The following is a 19,352-nucleotide window of genomic DNA, read 5'->3' as shown; positions in this document are numbered from 1 at the left end:
AATGTCATTCACCCGATCACCATTATCTTTTTCAAGTTCATCTATATAATTCTTTTCTTGTTTCTGTCTTTCCATCCCCAGAAAGAAAGCTGTGTTTTTTTCCCCCTCCACAGCGTATCTGGCTTTGCTTCGAATAATAGCGCCATCACAATCTTCTACTTCATATGTATGGAGCGTATGTTTTAACTTCAATAAGTTGTCCACTTTCCAACCGGCATCATTATCTGCCCTCTCTAGTTCAGTATCTATTAATAGTTTTATTTCTTTTACCCTTCTCTTTTTATATGCATTCTTGTGTTTAGCATATTTAAGGCTTATTGCCTTAATTCCTTTTTTAACTTGTTCCCACCATCGACCCGTATCATCTAACATGCCTTGATTGTCCGACATGGCTTTTAAATATTCTCGTATCCTATGTTTATATTTATTATCCCTAAGCAAGCTATTATTAAGGCACCATACTCCCCCACCCCTCCCTCTTTCCCCTACTTTTATCGTCCCCATGAGGTTTGCGTGGTCACTTATGGTATTAAAATTATATGTTAGTGTGCCGACATAGTTCATTATACTTTTCGCTACTAGACACATATCAATTCTACTTTGCTTTAATACACCCAATACCACCTGTCGTCGGGAGAACTCCCTCTTATCAGGGTTTTCCCACCTCCATTTATCTATAATATCATACATCCCATTCAGCATCAGCAGCTTCCTCCTAGATGCATCAGTCCCAAACATAGTGTTTTTTGATGCATCTAGTCTATCTAACCAGACATTCATATCCCCTATAATGATACAGTTTCCCGTGTAGCAAGGCTCAAGACTATCGAAAAAAAGATTCCTGTCCTTCTCTATGTTGGGGGCATAAACACAAAATAACTTAAAGAAAACCTTCTGCACATAAAATTCGATCCCCACCACTCTTCCCTCTGTGTCCATGTGGCACTGTTTCACATTGGATGCTGTATTTCTTTTGAAAAGTATTGCCACCCCCCTTGCAGTCGTAGTTCCGTTACTATAAAAAAGAAGCCCTGGCCAAAATTTCCTTACCATTTTCACCACCTCCTCATCCCATCGTGTTTCTTGCAGACATATGATGTCTGTGCTACATAAATTGATCACCCTTTGTAACTTATTCCCTGTTCTCAAGCCATTGGCGTTTAGAGAAGAAAAACTTAACGTCATGATGAAAAAAAGAAAAAGAGAAATGAACAAAACTCAAGCAAAATATATAGACAAGAACCCATAGACACTATTTTTTCACACTTAACCCCTTCTTCACTTTCGCCTTCCTCTTCAATTTGTTAATAAATACCGCACTGAGATCTGTGTCCTCCCCCTCAGAAGATTCAAGTGATACCTGGGAGTCATCAGCTGGTTCACTTCCTGCCAGGTTCTCATCCCTCACAGGTGCAGAACTAGAGGAAAGACCCCCTCTGGTCCTGACTCCGCTGCCGGCTCTACCTCTTCCCCTCGTCAGGACCCCCCCCGTGCGATCACTGCCGACTCTGGCGCCTGCCGAATGAGGGGATCTGTCCCTGGGGCGAGTGGCATGGACATCGGGTGGTGGAACCACAACCACCTCCCCCCCAATATTCTCCTCCACCGACGAGCCGATTCCCTCCATCATCACTTCATCCATGCTGCTCCCGATACCCACGTCCTCCATGGACTGATGGGGCGCAGCTGCGCTGTGGCTCACCTCCAGCCTTCCGACCGCCTCCGGCTCCGCAGTCTGGGGGCCACGCCCATCCTCCGTCTCCACTCCCTCAGCCAGCAGCTTCTCCCTCTCCTGCTCCCTCTCGGCCGGTGACGGGGTCTCCTCCCGTTCATCTCCATCCCCTGCCAGTGCTTCCCTCATCTCCTCTTCCACCTCCTCCTCCTCATCAACTTCTGCATGGAACTCCTCCACGCACTCCCTCGCAAAGTGTCCTTGTTTCAGGCATTTATAGCAGTGGAAGTCCGGACACTCCCTCATAATGTGTCCCGGCTGGATGCACAGTCTACACACTTTAACTTGTTTGTCATGGATCACTCTAAAGTGATCCATGCCCTGTAATGTTTCGAACTTTGTGGAGTAAGGCAGCGATGATACTCCCTGCGGGAATCTCACTCTGACAAAGCGAGTGCCTTCCGCGATGTCAGTCCCAGGCCACACCCTCCTCTTTATAGGGGAGACGGCAGACACACCCCAAAGTGCCAGTTTGTCCAGAATTTCTCCGTCCGTGATGTAAACTGGCAACGACATGAATGATACCACCATCTCGATGTTGTTTATCTCTCTGGCGGTGATCGTGTTGTTTCCGACTCTCAAACCCTCCATTAATCTGTCTTTCCCAGCCGCATCTTTCATTGTCAGTTCGTACTTCCGGGGCGTCTTGAACCTGCACCCAATTACTATTCCACATTTCTCTTTTGTTATCCTCAGCAAATCCATTGTCGAAAGTTTGTCCTCCCCCTCTATTTCCACCTCAATAGTCAGATCCTTCTCATAGGTTCGGTCGACCTTCTCATTGTCTGCATTCCGTTTGCCATTGTTCAAAGCCATGTCGTCCGTCCGTTACAAACTCCCCCCAAACAGCGAAGCTGCTGGGGGGGGGGAGGTGGTTCCTCCACTCTCTTTTCAGGAGGTTTGTGGCCTGATCTTTCCTTCTCCTTCCTCCACCACGTGCTCCCTGGTGTCCTGCTCAAACAAACTGCCACGTCACACTTCCTGCACAAACAGGAAGTCAGAGCGCCTCCAGGCTGGTATGGCCGTAAGCAGAAGCTGCAGCTTGAAATACCTCTGATATGGAGTTGAAGATAAGTCATAGAATATGAGTCATTGATTTGTTGGTTTTATTTGTTGGAGTTAAAGTGCCTTAACCATGTGCAAAACACTTTAGGACGTGAGCTGTCGCTCTTACCACGTTGAAATATGTGTGGGTAGATTAAGCGAGAGCGCTCTCTGCTGGTTGAAAAAGCTTACAGCACCTGGTATTCCCAGGCGGTCTCCCATCCAAGTACTAACCAGGCCCGACCCTGCTTAGCTTCCGAGATCAGACGAGATCGGGCGCATCCAGGCTGGTATGGCCGTAAGCTGAAGCTGCAGCTTGAAATACTTCTTATATGGAGTTGAAGATAAGTATATAATACAAGTCATTGATTTGTTGGTGATAATAATTTAGAAGCGCTTATTTGTTGGAGTTAAAGTGCCTTAACCATGTGCAAAACACTTTAGGACGTGAGCTGTCGCTCTTACCACGTTGAAATATGTGTGGGTAGATTAAGCGAGAGCGCTCTCTGCTGGTTGAAAAAGCTTACAGCACCTGGTATTCCCAGGCGGTCTCCCATCCAAGTACTAACCAGGCCCGACCCTGCTTAGCTTCCGAGATCAGACGAGATCGGGCGCATCCAGGCTGGTATGGCTGTAAGCAGAAGCTGCAGCTTGAAATACCTCTTATATGGAGTTGAAGATAAGTCATAGCATATAAGTCATTGATTTGTTGGTTTTATTTGTTGGAGTTAAAGTGCCTTAACCATGTGCAAAACCCTTTAGGACGTGAGCTGTCGCTGTTACCACGTTGAAATATGTGTGGGTAGATTAAGCGAGAGCGCTCTCTGCTGGTTGAAAAAGCTTACAGCACCTGATATTCCCAGGCGGTCTCCCATCCAAGTACTAACCAGGCCCGACCCTGCTTAGCTTCCGAGATCAGACGAGATCGGGCGCATCCAGGCTGGTATGGCCGTAAGCAGAAGCTGCAGCTTGAAATACCTCTTATATGGAGTTGAAGATAAGTCATAGAATATAAGTCATTGATTTGTTGGTTTTATTTGTTGGAGTTAAAGTGCCTTAACCATGTGCAAAACACTTTAGGACGTGAGCTGTCGCTGTTACCACGTTGAAATATGTGTGGGTAGATTAAGCGAGAGCGCTCTCTGCTGGTTGAAAAAGCTTACAGCACCTGATATTCCCAGGCGGTCTCCCATCCAAGTACTCACCAGGCCCGACCCTGCTTAGCTTCCGAGATCAGACGAGATCGGGCGCATCCAGGCTGGTATGGCTGTAAGCTGAAGCTGCAGCTTGAAATACCTCTTATATGGAGTTGAAGATAAGTCATATAATATAAGTCATTGATTTGTTGGTGATAATAATTTAGAAGCGCTTATTTGTTGGAGTTAAAGTGCCTTAACCATGTGAAAAACACTTTTGGACGTGAGCTGTCGCTGTTACCACGTTGAAATATGTGTGGGTAGATTAAGCGAGAGCGCTCTCTGCTGGTTGAAAAAGCTTACAGCACCTGGTATTCCCAGGCGGTCTCCCATCCAAGTACTAACCAGGCCCGACCCTGCTTAGCTTCCGAGATCAGACGAGATCGGGCGCATCCATGCTGGTATGGCCGTAAGCAGAAGCTGCAGCTTGAAATACCTCTTATATGGAGTTGAAGATAAGTCATAGAATATAAGTCATTGATTTGTTGGTTTTATTTGTTGGAGTTAAAGTGCCTTAACCATGTGCAAAACACTTTTGGACGTGAGCTGTCGCTCTTACCACGTTGAAATATGTGTGGGTAGATTAAGCGAGAGCGCTCTCTGCTGGTTGAAAAAGCTTACAGCACCTGGTATTCCCAGGCGGTCTCCCATCCAGGTACTAACCAGGCCCGACCCTGCTTAGCTTCCGAGATCAGACGAGATCGGGCGCATCCAGGCTGGTATGGCCATAAGCTGAAGCTGCAGCTTGAAATACTTCTTATATGGAGTTGAAGATAAGTCATATAATACAAGTCATTGATTTGTTGGTGATAATAATTTAGAAGCGCTTATTTGTTGGACTTAAAGTGCCTTAACCATGTGCAAAACACTTTAGGACGTGAGCTGTCGCTGTTACCACGTTGAAATATGTGTAGGTAGATTAAGCGAGAGCGCTCTCTGCTGGTTGAAAATGCTTACAGCACCTGGTATTCCGAGGCGGTCTCCCATCCAAGTACTAACCGGGCCCGACCCTGCTTAGCTTCCGAGATCAGACGAGATCGGGCGCATCCAGGCTGGTATGGCCGTAAGCTGAAGTTGCAGCTTGAAATACCTCTTATATGGAGTTGAAGATAAGTCATATAATATAAGTCATTGATTTGTTGGTGATAATAATTTAGAAGCACTTATTTGTTGGAGTTAAAGTGCCTTAACCATGTGCAAAACACTTTAGGACATGAGCTGTCGCTGTTACCACGTTGAAATATGTGTGGGTAGATTAAGCGAGAGCGCTCTCTGCTGGTTGAAAAAGCTTACAGCACCTGGTATTCCCAGGCGGTCTCCCATCCAAGTACTAACCAGGCCCGACCCTGCTTAGCTTCCGAGATCAGGGGCCTGTACTACGAAGCGGGATTTGGGGTTAGCGAGGTAACTTCAGGTTTAACCCTGGGTTTTCAGGACTACGACGGTGGTTCACTTCTTATCGGGGCACATCGCCATGGTAACTTATGCTGAACCGCTAACCTGCTCCGGAGCAGGTTATGTTCGAGATACAGATCGCCGGGTGTAAAAGCACCGCGCACTGACCAATCAGCTCTCTTGGAAAATGGCATGCCCTTTCGAAGAGAATCCAGTGGAGCTTGGTGCGCGGATCGTGAGAGGATCCCTCCGAACAGAACGCGTATTCAGGGCCACCAAAACCCCTTTGCTTTCCCTGTATGAACGATCCAAAAAAATCAAAAAAAAAGGAAAAAAGGAAAAAAAGAAAAAAGAGGTGGAGGAGAAAAAAAAAAATAAATCAATCAATGAATAAATAAAACAAATCATCACCCAAAATCCGATGTACAGTCAATCCAAAACTAATACCAATTAAATAAATAAATCAAGAAGAAATCAAAAAGAAGATGCATTTGTAAGGGGATAGCAAAAAAGGGATTTTCAATTTCGTCCCTCGAACATTCTGAGAAGTCACTTTAAAATACTAAACACCCCCCTCCTGAAAAAATAAAAAATAAAATAAAATAAATAAAAAAACCCAATTCTTTGGTACAGCATCAGCACAAGTTATCGGTCAACAACAATAGTTATAGAACCAATATATACAGGACTGTCTCAGAAAATTAGAATATTGTGATTTTCTGTAATGCAAACACAAAAACAAAAAAATGTCATACATTCTGGATTCATTACAAATCAACTGAAATATTGCAAGCCTTTTATTATTTTAATATTGCTGATCATGGTTTACAGTTTAAGATTAAGATTCCCAGAATATTCAAATATATGTTTATATCCCTATGAATTTACACATTTATACAGTCAGCGATCTTTTGCCAGCTGTCTTTCCTGCATTTTGCAGCTGCAACTGTGTTGCTTTTTGCCTGTATTATATGCCTATACTCATCATATTTCCGTAAAATTATAGTTTGCTCTTCGCTACTGAAATAAGCGGCTCTGACAGCGGACTTCTCCATGCTTGCGATTGGTCATGCGCTGAAAACACCGCCCCTTTTATGTGCACGCGCTCATATCCAGATTGGAGAAACCTGGGTTGATATACCGAGTTGATAACCACTGTCGTGTGACCGCTTAGCGTGATTGCAATTGTCCCGCTTAGTGAATCTGGATAAGGAAAAGATATCCTGGATATGTTGAACTTGCTTCGTAGTACAGGCCCCAGACGAGATCGGGTGCATCCAGGCTGGTATGGCCGTAAGCAGAAGCTGCAGCTTGAAATACCTCTTATATGGAGTTGAAGATAAGTCATAGAATATAAGTCATTGATTTGTTGGTTTTATTTGTTGGAGTTAAAGTGCCTTAACCATGGGCAAAACACTTTAGGACGTGAGCTGTTGCTGTTACCACGTTGAAATATGTGTGGGTAGATTAAGCGAGAGCGCTCTCTGCTGGTTGAAAATGCTTACAGCACCTGGTATTCCCAGGCGGTCTCCCATCCAAGTACTAACCAGGCCCGACCCTGCTTAGCTTCCGAGATCAGACGAGATTGGGCGCATCCAGGCTGGTATGGCCGTAAGCAGAAGCTGCTGCTTGAAATACCTCTTATATGGAGTTGAAGATAAGTCATATAATATAAGTCATTGATTTGTTGGTGATAATAATTTAGAAGCGTTTATTTGTTGGAGTTAAAGTGCCTTAACCATGTGCAAAACACTTTAGGACGTGAGCTGTCGCTGTTACCACGTTGAAATATGTGTGGGTAGATTAAGCGAGAGCGCTCTCTGCTGGTTGAAAATGCTTACAGCACCTGGTATTCCGAGGCAGTCTCCCATCCAAGTACTAACCAGGCCCGAACCTGCTTAGCTTCCGAGATCAGACGAGATCAGGCGCATCCAGGCTGGTATGGCCGTAAGCAGAATCTGCTGCTTGAAATACCTCTTATATGGAGTTGAAGATAAGTCATAGAATATAAGTCATTGATTTGTTGGTTTTATTTGTTGGAGTTAAAGTGCCTTAACCATGTGCAAAACACTTTAGGACGTGAGCTGTCGCTCTTACCACGTTGAAATATGTGTGGGTAGATTAAGCGAGAGCGCTCTCTGCTGGTTGAAAATGCTTACAGCACCTGGTATTCCCAGGCGGTCTCCCATCCAAGTACTAACCAGGCCCGACCCTGCTTAGCTTCCGAGATCAGACGAGATCGGGCGCATCCAGGCTGGTATGGCTGTAAGCAGAAGCTGCAGCTTGAAATTTTTTTGTCTTAAACTTAGACTCTTTTCTGGTAAAATAGCACTATATCTGGTACATTACTGTCTTTATTTCAACACTCGCTCATTTTCTCTTCCGTAACTTTCACTGTCACCAATCACCAATACATTTTCTGTCCGTTAGCCTCCGTTAGCATCTTAGCATGGGCTCTCCGTCTCCCACCGTTTCACCTCTTTGCTGCTCAGTGTGTGAAATGTTTAGTTATTCCTCTGCCTCCTTTAGTGAAGACGGTAAGTGCTTAAAATGTAGTTTATTTACAGGGCTGGAGGCGAGGCTCAGTCAGTTAGAGGTCCGGTTCTGCCAATTTGACCATAGTCCGATAGCCTCCTCAGCTAACCAGGCTAAGCTAGCGGCGGACCGGCCCATAGCAGCTGAGGCTAGCCGCTCCCCTGCAGCTCCCGAGCAGCCGGCCAGTCAGGACCGGTGGGTGACGGTTCGGGGGAAGCGTAGTAAAGGGCTCACGGAACACCACCACCCGCTTCACGTGTCTAACCGATTTTCCCCACTCAGCGACACACCCGTTGAGAAGCCGACCCTGGTGATAGGCGACTCCATAGTCAGACATGTGAAGCCGACTCCAGAGACCATAGTTAGGTGTATCCCGGGGGCCAGAGCGGGCGACATAGAAGCAAATTTGAAGCTACTGGCAAAGGGTAATCGTAAATATGGTAAAGTTATCATCCATGTCGGAGCTAACGACTCCCGTCTTCGCCAGTCGGAAGTAACCAGAATGAATATTGTCTCGGTGTGTAACTTCGCTAAATCCATGTCGGACTCCGTAGGTTTCTCTGGCCCCCTCCCCAATTTGACCAGTGATGACATGTTTAGTCGCATGCTCTCGCTCCGTCGCTGGTTGTATCGGTGGTGTTCAGAAAACGACGTGGCCTTTATTGACAATTGGGAAACGTTCTGGGGAAAGCCCGGTCTGATTAGAAGAGACGGCACTCATCCCACCCGGGATGGTGCTGCTCTTGTCTCTAGTAATTTGGCCTGTTTCATTAGACCCTCTCCCTGACATCGCAGGGTCCAGGCCAGGATGCAGAGCTGTAGTTTAACACACTTCTCTGCTGCTTCTCGAGGACCAACGCCTGCCAACAAAACTATAAGATTACATGATGTAACTGGTAACTCTAACCAGGTGCCTAGCAAAATAGAAGTAGTTGCAGTTCCCCGCCCTCCACTAGTTCACCAGGTGCGGCGTTATAGAGGCGTTAACCAAAATAATCTTGTAAAAATTAAAACCAATGCACATTTGGTACCAATAAGAGACCGAAAAATTAGATGCGGACTACTAAATATACGATCATTAAGCTCCAAGTCTCTGTTAGTAAACGATATAATCACAGAGAGCAGGAGTGATGTTTTCTGCTTAACAGAAACATGGTTACAGGATGAAGAGTATGTTAGTTTGAATGAATCAACTCCGCCCGGCTACTTTAATCATCACATTCCTAGAAACACGGGCCGGGGCGGAGGAGTCGCAGCAATTTATAACTCCAGTCTCCAAACAAAAATTGAACCTAAGTGCAATTATAATACATTTGAAAGCCTCACGCTTAGTCTGAAATTTCCGAGCTGGAAATCAGAGAAGCCAGTTGTGTTAGTGGTAGTGTACCGGCCCCCTGCTGGCGCTTATCTAGAGTTTTTGTCTGAATTTTCAGATTTCCTTTCTGGATTATTGATCAGTACAGATAAATTCATCATAGTGGGTGATTTTAATATTCATATGGATGTTGAAAGCGATAATCTTAAATTAGCTTTCAATTCTCTTCTAGAATCAATGGGTATCTCACAAAAAGTGGACGGGCCGACGCATTGTTTTGGTCATACTCTCGATCTCGTTCTCACCTACGGTGTTGAAACTGATGGTCTGTTGGTGTCACCTGTTAACTCCCTTTTATCCGACCATTATTTAATAACGTTGGAATTGAATGTTGTTGATGTTGAAGTGCAGGGCAGGAGGTATTATTTTAGCAGATGTTTGTCTGATGAAGCTATTGCTAAATTTAAGGAGACCGTTGCTCGTCTTGCGACAGTGGAACATAGTGAAGCCTCTACTGAAGCAATAGAGGCCAGTGACCTGGGTTCTACCTCTGATGTTGATTTTCTTGTTAGTAACACTGCTGATCTGTTGCACTCAGCTTTAGATGAAGTTGCTCCTTTGAAAAGGAGGGTTTCTAGCCACAGGAGCTTAACTCCCTGGTACAATTCAGATATTCGCATGTTGAAACAAAGCGTGCGTAAAATGGAAAGGAAGTGGTACTCTTGTAGGTCTGTAGACTCTTATCGTGAATGGAAAGATATTCTAATAGTATATAAAAAAGCCATTCGCGGAGGGACTTCCGGCCGGACGCCAACATGGCTGCAGCATAATAAGTGAGCTCCCCGACACTGAGATTAAAAAAGCCCTGTAAACCTATCATTTTGAGAAAGTGAGGATATATTTGAGAGCGGGTAAATAAGGGCGATGAGTAAGAACAGAGGAAAAAGTCGAAAGTTTGACAAAAACGCGGATTTTAACCTGGAGCAGGATACCGAGCCAGCTAAGCTAACCGGCGAGTTAGCCGAACTAGCGGGGGAGCTAACTGACAACCGGGCAGAGCCAACACGTGGCGGAGTGAAAGCCAAGCTAGCGGGGCGACCGAGCCAGGAGGGAGGAGAGACACGACCACCTGCTGAAAGTATGGCAGACCTGGAAACAATTTTACAAGAGATACGAGAGTTTCGCCGGGAGAACTTCGAAAATCTCAAAGAGATCAAAGACGACATCAGGAAGACGAACGACAGGATTGATGACGCCGAAAAGCGGATAGTGGAAACCGAGGAGCACACTCAGAGCCTGGAGGAAGCCACGCTGGAGCTGGCGGAGCTGCAGAGGCGGGTCGAGACCAGGATGACGGACCTGGAGGGCCGCGAGAGGAGGGAGAATGTCCGGATACATGGGGTGAAGGAAGGAGCAGAGGGAAACCCTCAATCAATGATCACCTTTATCGAGAACCTCCTTCGGGAGAAGCTGGACTTACCCCCATCACTTGAATTAAAGATTGAAAGAGCCCACCGGTCCCTGGTCTCCCAGCCTCCCAAAGACTCTCCACCAAGATCCATTGTGATTAAGTTGCAGAGCTTCCGAAGTAAGGAAGAACTTATCAAGATTGCGTGGCAGAAAAAAGGCTTTATGTATGAGGGGAGGAAGGTGTTTCTAGACCACGACTATGCGCCGGAGGTTTTGAGAAAACGCAAAGAATACACAGAGGCAAAAAAGGTGTTAAGAGACAAGAAAATACGTTTCCAGACGCCTTTCCCAGCAAAACTCCGGGTGTTTTACGAGGGGGAGACGCGCCTCTATGATACAGCGGAGCAGGCGACGAAGGACATGCGGACCCGAGGGCTTCAGGTGCAGGTCGTGAAACCGGCAGAGAACTGGACGGAGCGGATTAAGCGTCTGATGTGGACGTCCAGCAGCGCGAAGACCGGTCATGGGACATCGGAGACACGACAGGGATACAAACAGAAACTGCACGCCTTCAGGAGGGACCGGGATACCTGATGAGAAATGGCGCTATAAGGTGAAGATTGGACTGTTTCCAGGAAATAATATTAGCCTACTAGGAAGACTGAGGTGAGAAACGTGTGTCTTTAATTTTCGTTAAGATTGCAGCGTTTTTTGTTGGTTTATTTTAATGGACTTTTAGTTTATATCCTCACATGCCGAGGACGTCGGGGCAGCACTGAAAGATGGACGATGCTGCTTCTAGCAGCGAGGGCCCCCTGTTCCTCGGGAGCAGAGGCCATCCCTCAGAGCGGACTGAACATCAGAGCTCAGAGAAGGTCAATAAGCAGACCTCACATAAGGAAGTTCATTTCATTATGTGTTTGAAGGTATTTATGTTAAACCTTTGTTATATGAGGTTAAATGTTCATTATTGTTTCTGTAGCAATAGGGGGGGGGGTATGATGGGGAAGATGGGAGATAGACACAAGGCAGGTGGAACGGAGATCGATGACAACATCCAAAAACTGCATTAAAGTAGCCTCGTATAATGTGAATGGTGTACTCAACCCAACCAAAAGGAGTAAGATATTAAGTAAGATGAAAAAAGAAGGGGTAGGGGTAATACTATTACAGGAGACCCACCTAACGGACAAGGAACATGCAAAGCTGACAAGGAATGGCTACAATCAAGTATTTTCTGCCTCCTACAAATCAGGACACCGGAGAGGGGTGGCTATTTTAATTTCGGGGAAGAATTCATTTGAAAAGATATCTGTGACAGGGGACAAAGAGGGTAGATATATTATGGTTAAGGGGAAACTAGAGGGTGAGTTGGTGACTTTTCTTAACATTTATGCTCCACCGGGCTCGGAATGGAAGTTTTATACACAGGTGTTTGATTTGATGACATCAGAGGTGGAGGGTATTTTGGTTGTTGGAGGAGATCTGAACCAGAGACTAAACCCACAGCTAGATTCCTCAGGAGGTGGGATACAAAAAAGTGCAATTAGTAAAAAAATGAAGATGATGATGTCTGAACTGGGAATTGTGGATGTTTGGAGGGATCTGAATCCCACACGTAAAGATTATACTTATTATTCACCACCACATAACACGTACGCCAGGATTGATTATTTCCTGATGTATAATAAAGATAGGTATAGGGTGGAAAAATGTGATATAGGAGTAAGGGATCTATCAGACCACAGCCCTCTTTATTTAACATTAGGTCTGGCGAATGAGAGAAAAACAACAGTCTGGAGATTAAATTCAAACATGTTAAGAGGACACACAAAGGAAGAAATAGTTAAAGAACTTCAGGCATATATAGAGGATAATGATAATGGTGAGGTGTCTCCGTCTGTACTGTGGGATGCGTGTAAGGCCGTGATGAGAGGGAAGTTGATAGCCAAATCAGCATATTTAAAAAAGATGAGACAATTAAAATTTGACACACTAAAATCAGATCTAAAAAGGCTAGAAAAAGAACATAAAGACAAATTGGAAGAGCGCATATATCAGGAAATTAGAAAAAAGAGAGCAGAGATAAATGAGATTTATACACAAGAGATCCAAAAAAAACTATTATTTGTAAAACAAAGATATTATGAAGTGGGGGGTAAGTCAACGAAATTGCTGGCATATAAACTGAAGAAACAGCAGGCAAAAAATAATATTTATAAAATAAGGGACCCGCTTACAAGGTTAACGATGGACAAAACAGAGGAAATACAAAAGTGCTTTGAAACTTATTATAAAAATCTATATGCCCAACCGAAAGCTAGTGATAAAACCCAGATTGATCAATTTTTAGAGAACTTAAATCTACCAAGTGTAACAGAAGAACAGAATGAGGCTTTAACTGCCGAAATTACGGATGAGGAAATAAATAAAGCAATCTCAAATCTTAAAGCCAACAAGTCCCCGGGTGCAGACGGATACACTGCAGAATGGTACAGATCATTTAGGGTAACATTAATCCCCCTTCTGCGGAAGGCGTTCAACTGGGTGCTGAAGGAGGGAGAAATCCCTCATTCATGGAGAGAAGCCATTATTTCGGTAATCCCGAAGGAGGGAAAGGATGTGCAGGAATGCTCCAGTTATAGGCCTATTAGTGTCCTTAACCAGGACTATAGATTGTTCACAGCCATTTTAGCCAGACGACTGGAAATAATTCTGCCAGGAATAATACATTTAGACCAGACCGGTTTTATAAAACAAAGACAGACGCAAGACAATATCAGGCGCACCCTACATGTGATGCAACATGTAATCAAAAATAAGATAGAGACAGTAGTGGTGGGAGTGGATGCTGAAAAAGCTTTTGACTCTGTAGGCTGGAATTTCCTATATAGAGTGCTGGAACGGTTTAATTTTCATAGGATATTTATTAAAGTCATACAGGCCCTGTATAACAAACCGACAGCTAGGATCAGGATCAATGGGAGTCTCTCAAAATGTATTACATTAGAACGAGGTTGTCGTCAAGGCTGCTCAGCAAGTCCTCTTCTTTTCGCTATATTTCTGGAACCCCTGAGCAATTGGATAAAACACAATGAAAATATTATAGGTATAGACATGGGGGGAGGGGTACAAAAAATAGCTCTATTTGCAGATGACATATTAATGTATTTATCTAGCCCGGATGTGTCCTTCCCTGCTCTTATGACAACCCTTACTGATTATGGTAATTTATCAGGCTATAAAATAAATATACAAAAAACTCAGGTTATTACTCTCAACTATACACCGGGCCAAACAATTAGGGACAATTTCAAGCTCAACTGGGAATCAAAATCAATAAAATATTTAGGAGTTAATCTACCTCAAGATTTAGGACTGTTAAAATCCATCAACTACAGCCTGTTACTTAATAAAATCAAATCTGATATACGCAGGTGGAATCTGATACCTTACATGGGCATTACACAAAGAGTGGAGGTGATAAAAATTAACATACTGCCCAGGCTTCTGTACCTGTTCCAGAGTCTACCAGTGGAAGTAACGGAAGATGAATTTAGGGAATGGGATAAGATGATTTCCAGATATGTCTGGCAGGGGAAAAGACCTAGGGTCAGGTACAGAACACTGCAGTTACCTAAAAACAAAGGAGGGCTAGCACTTCCATGTCTGAAAAGTTACTATCAAGCTGCACAAATTAAAATATTATTAAATATATACAACCCTTCCTACTCAGCGAGATGGAAGGAAATTGAGGCCGACACAACAGATGGGGTTCCTATTCAGGCAATAATAGGGGACAATAACCTGAGAAAACACGTTAGAGAAGGGGCAAACCCTTGGCTGGATATATCACTTAAGATTTGGTTTAAATTGATTGCAAAAAATGACTTAAGAACTCAGAGTAGATTATTAAGATGGATCGGGTACGATTCCGAATTCATACCAAATAGAATAGATAATAGCTTTAAAAATTGGGAAAGGGGACCAACGATACTCTGGGAGCTCTTAAGAAAGAAGGAGATTAAAAGTTTTCAGGAGATAAAAGACCAATATAATCTAACAAATACAGATCTATACAGGTATTTGCAATTACGACACTATCTAGAGCAGACGATGAGGGGGGGTATAGAGGGGAGGGGGACAGAAATTATTGGAATGTTCACTTCAGCATATGAATCAAAACTGGGAAAAAAGCTAATTTCAAAATTATATAAGGGAGTGGAAGATTTAAAGGGAATGGACACGGTGTATATAAAAGAAAGGTGGGAGAGGGACGCAAATATTACCATATCAGTGGATGAATGGGAAGAGATAAATGAACAGCAGTGGAGAACGACCTGTTCTTTAACTTGGAGAGAAAATGGCTGGAAGAACATCATGAGATTTTTCAGAACACCAGCACAGGCAAAGTATCGGGATACAAAGTGTTGGCGACTATGTGGGGCGGATAAAGCTGACCATTTTCATGTGTTCTGGAGTTGTCCCCCCATTCGCAGCTACTGGCAGGAACTTAAGAACTGTATGGACAAAGTATTGAAGGTAAATCTTCCACCTACATTCAAGGTATTATACTTGGGGAAATTGGACGTAGATTTTACAAGATTTGGGGATAAACACATTTTTAGGATAATGTTGATTGCAAGTAAGAAAGCAATTACCAGAAAGTGGATGAAGGATGAGGCACCTAAGGTGGAAGACTGGGTTGAGGTTATACACAATATATATGGGATGGAAAAGTTAACTTTCTCTGTGAGGCTAGAGATGGACAGATTTAAAAGAATTTGGGATAGCTGGTTAGAGTACATAAAACCAATTAGGTCAGACTTTATTTGAGTTGTACATCATGGGAACAAAGACCCCTAGTTCATAGCTACAGATGTTGAAATGTTCTATTTCTTTTTATTTTAATTTATTTTATTTTATTTCATCATATTTGCCTGTTAAGTCCCCCTACTGGGGAAAAAAGAAAAAGAATGAACCATTGTGTACATGTTATATGATGAAGATGTTCAATAAAAAGAAAATTATAAAAAAAAAAAAAAAGCCATTCGCAAAGCAAGAACAGCTTATTATTCAACGTTGATAGAGGATAACAAAAGTAACCCACGTTTTCTGTTCAGCACTGTAGCCAGGCTGACAAAGAGTCACAGCTCTGTGGAGCCGTGTATTCCTGCAGCTCTCAGTAGTGAGGACTTTATGAGCTTGTTTAACAGTAAAATCACGAGAATTACAGAAGAAATCAACCAGCCGGTTGTGGGCGTTTCTTCAGCTTTAGCGACTTCCCTAGGCTCTGACTTGTCTCTAGACTGTTTTGATCCTATAGACCTCCCTGAGCTGACCTCACTCGTTAATAGAGCTAAGTCTACCACATGTATGTTAGACCCCATCCCGACTCGACTATTCAAAAATGTTTTTTCTCTTATTGGTGTGACAATACTGGACCAAATCAACCTATCCCTAAGCTTAGGATATGTACCACAGGTTTTCAAAGTGGCAGTAATTAAACCTTTACTTGAACAACCTTCCCTTGACCCAGACACCTTAGCTAATTATAGGCCAATTTCTAACCTTCCATTTGTATCTAAAATTCTGGAAAAGGCAGTTTCAAGCCAGTTATGTGACTATTTGTATAGAAATGATCTGTTTGAAGTCTTTCAGTCAGGGTTCAGAATGCATCACAGCACAGAGACAGCACTGGTTCGAGTTACGAATGACCTTCTTATGGCCTCAGATAAGGGATTAGTGTCCATATTGGTTTTACTGGACCTCAGTGCTGCTTTTGAAACTGTTGATCATGGCATTTTACTGCACAGGTTAGAGCATGTTGTTGGGATTAAAGGGACAGCTCTACGTTGGTTTAAATCATATCTATCTGACAGGTTCCAGTTTGTTCATGTACATGAGGTTTCTTCAGAACAGTCGAGGGTCTGTTATGGTGTTCCGCAGGGTTCAGTGCTAGGGCCAGTCTTGTTCAGTTTATACATGCAGCCGTTGGGAAGTATAATCCAGAATCACGGCATACACTTTCATTGTTATGCTGATGATACGCAGCTCTACTTGTCTATGAAGCCGGATGAAACAGAACCGTTAGTTAAACTTCAGGCATGTCTTAGGGACATCAAGGACTGGATGTCCAGAAATTTCTTGCTTCTAAATTCAGATAAAACAGAGGTTATCATTCTTGGTCCAGAGCATCTTAGGAAGGGATTAGATGGTGTTGCGATGGCTTCCAGTGCAACTGTGAGAAACCTTGGTGTTGTTTTCGATCAGGATTTGTCGTTTAAACCATATGTTAATCAGGTTTGTAAAATAGCGTTTTTCCATCTCCGTAATATTGCAAAAATTAGGAAAATCCTCTCGCAGAGGGATGCAGAGAAACTAGTTCATGCGTTTGTATCTTCTAGACTGGATTACTGTAATGTGTTGTTAGCAGGATGTCCAAGTAATTTGCTGAATAGGCTCCAGCTGATCCAAAATGCAGCAGCACGAGTACTGACAGGAATTAGCAGGAGAGACCACGTCTCTCCAGTGTTAGCGTCGCTCCATTGGCTACCTGTAAAATTCAGAATTCAATTTAAAATTTTATTACTTGCATATAAAGCCCAAAACGGCTTAGCTCCGCAGTATTTACAAGATTTGATAGTGCCTTATGTTCCTGGCCGAGCTCTCCGCTCCCAGGGTGCAGGTTTACTCGTAGTTCCTAGAGTATCTAAATGTAGATTTGGAGGGCGGGCGTTCTGCTATCAGGCACCATTACTTTGGAACCAACTTCCAATCTGGGTTAAGGAGGCTGACACCACCTCCACCTTTAAAACTAAACTTAAAACCTTTCTGTTTAGTAAAGCTTATAGTTAGTGTTAAGTAAACCTCTAGCTGGTGTTGGTAAATCTCTAGGTAGTGTAAACTTTAGTGTGTTAGAGTCAGTAGTCATTGTCGCAGCTATAGAACAAAACTATAATAGTTAGTCTCAAATATAGCTTCGCGGTAGATATGCTGCTATAGGCTTATGCTGCAGGGGGGCACCGACATGATCCGCTGGGCGGTGCCTCTCACCCTTCTTCTCCTCTCCTTTTCCCTGCCTCTCTTCTCCATTACCATTTTTATTTATTATAAATATCTCATAGCTATCATTTTTGTCCATTGTTCCTGTAGTTTCTTGTGCCGGCCCCCCTTTTTTCTCTTTTGTGTATGTTTGCAGGCCGGAGCCTCAGGAGCTGCGTTCTGGCCTGTGTTCCCGGCCCCCCCCCTCTGGTCATCCCATTGCTTCTTCCACCTGCCTACGTGGATGTCTGCTGTTGCTGCTTCCGCCTGCCTGCACCCCCCCCCCCTCTGGTCATCCCGCTGCTGCTTCCACATGACTGTTGTGTGCTGCTGACGCCCCCCCCCCCCTCTGGTCATCCCGCTGCTGCTTCCACATGACTGTTGTGTGCTGCTGACGCCCCCCCCCCCCACCTCTGGTCATCCCGCTGCTGCTTCCACCTGCCTGCTGTGTGCTGTCGACGTCCCTGACTCCCCCAGTCTGGCCTTCGGCAGGAGGGTCCCCCCTTATGAGCCTGGTCCTGCTCAAGGTTTCTTCCCTCCTAAAGGGGAGTTTTTCCTTGCCACTGTTTGGCTTAAGGCTTTTCTCCCACTAAGGGAGTTTTTACCTGCCATTGTTTATATAATAATTGCTCGGGGGTTTATGTTTATGTTTATGTTTATGTTCATGTTCTGGATCTCTGGAAAGCGTCTAGAGACAACATCTGTTGTATTAGACGCTATATAAATAAAATTGAATTGAATTGAATTGAATTGAAATACCTCTTATATGGAGTTGAAGATAAGTCATAGCATATAAGTCATTGATTTGTTGGTTTTATTTGTTGGAGTTAAAGTGCCTTAACCATGTGCAAAACCCTTTAGGACGTGAGCTGTCGCTGTTACCACGTTGAAATATGTGTGGGTAGATTAAGCGAGAGCGCTCTCTGCTGGTTGAAAAAGCTTACAGCACCTGATATTCCCAGGCGGTCTCCCATCCAAGTACTAACCAGGCCCGACCCTGCTTAGCTTCCGAGATCAGACGAGATCGGGCACATCCAGGCTGGTATGGTTGTAAGCTGAAGCTGCAGCTTGAAATACCTCTTATATGGAGTTGAAGATAAGTCATAGAATATAAGTCATTGATTTGTTGGTTTTATTTGTTGGAGTTAAAGTGCCTTAACCATGTGCAAAACACTTTAGGACGTGAGCTGTCGCTGTTACCACGTTGAAATATGTGTGGGTAGATTAAGCGAGAGCGCTCTCTGCTGGTTGAAAAAGCTTACAGCACCTGATATTCCCAGGCGGTCTCCCATCCAAGTACTAACCAGGCCCGACCCTGCTTAGCTTCTGAGATCAGACGAGATCGGGCGCATCCAGGCTGGTATGGCCGTAAGCTGAAGCTGCAGCTTGAAATACCTCTTATATGGAGTTGAAGATAAGTCATATAATATAAGTCATTGATTTGTTGGTGATAATAATTTAGAAGTGCTTATTTGTTGGAGTTAAAGTGCCTTAACCATGTGCAAAACACTTTAGGACGTGAGCTGTCGCTGTTACCACGTTGAAATATGTGTGGGTAGATTAAGCGAGAGCGCTCTCTGCTGGTTGAAAATGCTTACAGCACCTGGTATTCCCAGGCGGTCTCCCATCCAAGTACTAACCAGGCCCGACCCTGCTTAGCTTCCGAGATCAGACAAGATCG

The 19,352-nt window shown here is 44.1% G+C and overlaps 13 non-coding genes across 13 annotated transcripts in view; all 13 read right to left on the bottom strand.

Moving 5' to 3' along the window:
- Positions 1-2,961: 2,961 nt before the first annotated feature.
- On the bottom strand, positions 2,962-3,080 carry LOC133435459 (5S ribosomal RNA). The gene has a single exon (XR_009779306.1). It is a non-coding gene; the product is annotated as a 5S ribosomal RNA (ribosomal RNA).
- Positions 3,081-3,296: 216 nt separating this feature from the next.
- Positions 3,297-3,415, bottom strand: LOC133435488 (5S ribosomal RNA). The gene has a single exon (XR_009779333.1). It is a non-coding gene; the product is annotated as a 5S ribosomal RNA (ribosomal RNA).
- Positions 3,416-3,614: 199 nt separating this feature from the next.
- On the bottom strand, positions 3,615-3,733 carry LOC133435515 (5S ribosomal RNA). Its single transcript, XR_009779358.1, has one exon. It is a non-coding gene; the product is annotated as a 5S ribosomal RNA (ribosomal RNA).
- Positions 3,734-3,932: 199 nt separating this feature from the next.
- On the bottom strand, positions 3,933-4,051 carry LOC133435588 (5S ribosomal RNA). The gene has a single exon (XR_009779427.1). It is a non-coding gene; the product is annotated as a 5S ribosomal RNA (ribosomal RNA).
- A 217-nt stretch (positions 4,052-4,268) lies between these two features.
- On the bottom strand, positions 4,269-4,387 carry LOC133435563 (5S ribosomal RNA). Its single transcript, XR_009779403.1, has one exon. It is a non-coding gene; the product is annotated as a 5S ribosomal RNA (ribosomal RNA).
- A 199-nt stretch (positions 4,388-4,586) lies between these two features.
- LOC133435526 (5S ribosomal RNA) lies at positions 4,587-4,705 on the bottom strand. Its single transcript, XR_009779368.1, has one exon. It is a non-coding gene; the product is annotated as a 5S ribosomal RNA (ribosomal RNA).
- Positions 4,706-4,922: 217 nt separating this feature from the next.
- Positions 4,923-5,041, bottom strand: LOC133435594 (5S ribosomal RNA). Its single transcript, XR_009779433.1, has one exon. It is a non-coding gene; the product is annotated as a 5S ribosomal RNA (ribosomal RNA).
- Positions 5,042-6,865: 1,824 nt separating this feature from the next.
- Positions 6,866-6,984, bottom strand: LOC133435645 (5S ribosomal RNA). Its single transcript, XR_009779482.1, has one exon. It is a non-coding gene; the product is annotated as a 5S ribosomal RNA (ribosomal RNA).
- A 217-nt stretch (positions 6,985-7,201) lies between these two features.
- LOC133435655 (5S ribosomal RNA) lies at positions 7,202-7,320 on the bottom strand. Its single transcript, XR_009779492.1, has one exon. It is a non-coding gene; the product is annotated as a 5S ribosomal RNA (ribosomal RNA).
- Positions 7,321-7,519: 199 nt separating this feature from the next.
- On the bottom strand, positions 7,520-7,638 carry LOC133435504 (5S ribosomal RNA). The gene has a single exon (XR_009779347.1). It is a non-coding gene; the product is annotated as a 5S ribosomal RNA (ribosomal RNA).
- Positions 7,639-18,608: 10,970 nt separating this feature from the next.
- Positions 18,609-18,727, bottom strand: LOC133435696 (5S ribosomal RNA). Its single transcript, XR_009779532.1, has one exon. It is a non-coding gene; the product is annotated as a 5S ribosomal RNA (ribosomal RNA).
- Positions 18,728-18,926: 199 nt separating this feature from the next.
- Positions 18,927-19,045, bottom strand: LOC133435650 (5S ribosomal RNA). The gene has a single exon (XR_009779487.1). It is a non-coding gene; the product is annotated as a 5S ribosomal RNA (ribosomal RNA).
- A 217-nt stretch (positions 19,046-19,262) lies between these two features.
- Positions 19,263-19,352, bottom strand: part of LOC133435602 (5S ribosomal RNA) — a 119-nt gene continuing 29 nt past the window's right edge. The window contains exon 1 of the ribosomal RNA XR_009779440.1: positions 19,263-19,352. This exon is cut by the window's right edge and continues 29 nt beyond it. This is a non-coding gene — a ribosomal RNA (5S ribosomal RNA).

This window comes from Cololabis saira, unplaced genomic scaffold (genome assembly GCF_033807715.1).
Source record: "Cololabis saira isolate AMF1-May2022 unplaced genomic scaffold, fColSai1.1 scf055, whole genome shotgun sequence".
Taxonomy (NCBI): Eukaryota; Metazoa; Chordata; class Actinopteri; order Beloniformes; family Belonidae; genus Cololabis; species Cololabis saira.
This window is presented reverse-complemented; position numbering and strand designations above follow the sequence as displayed.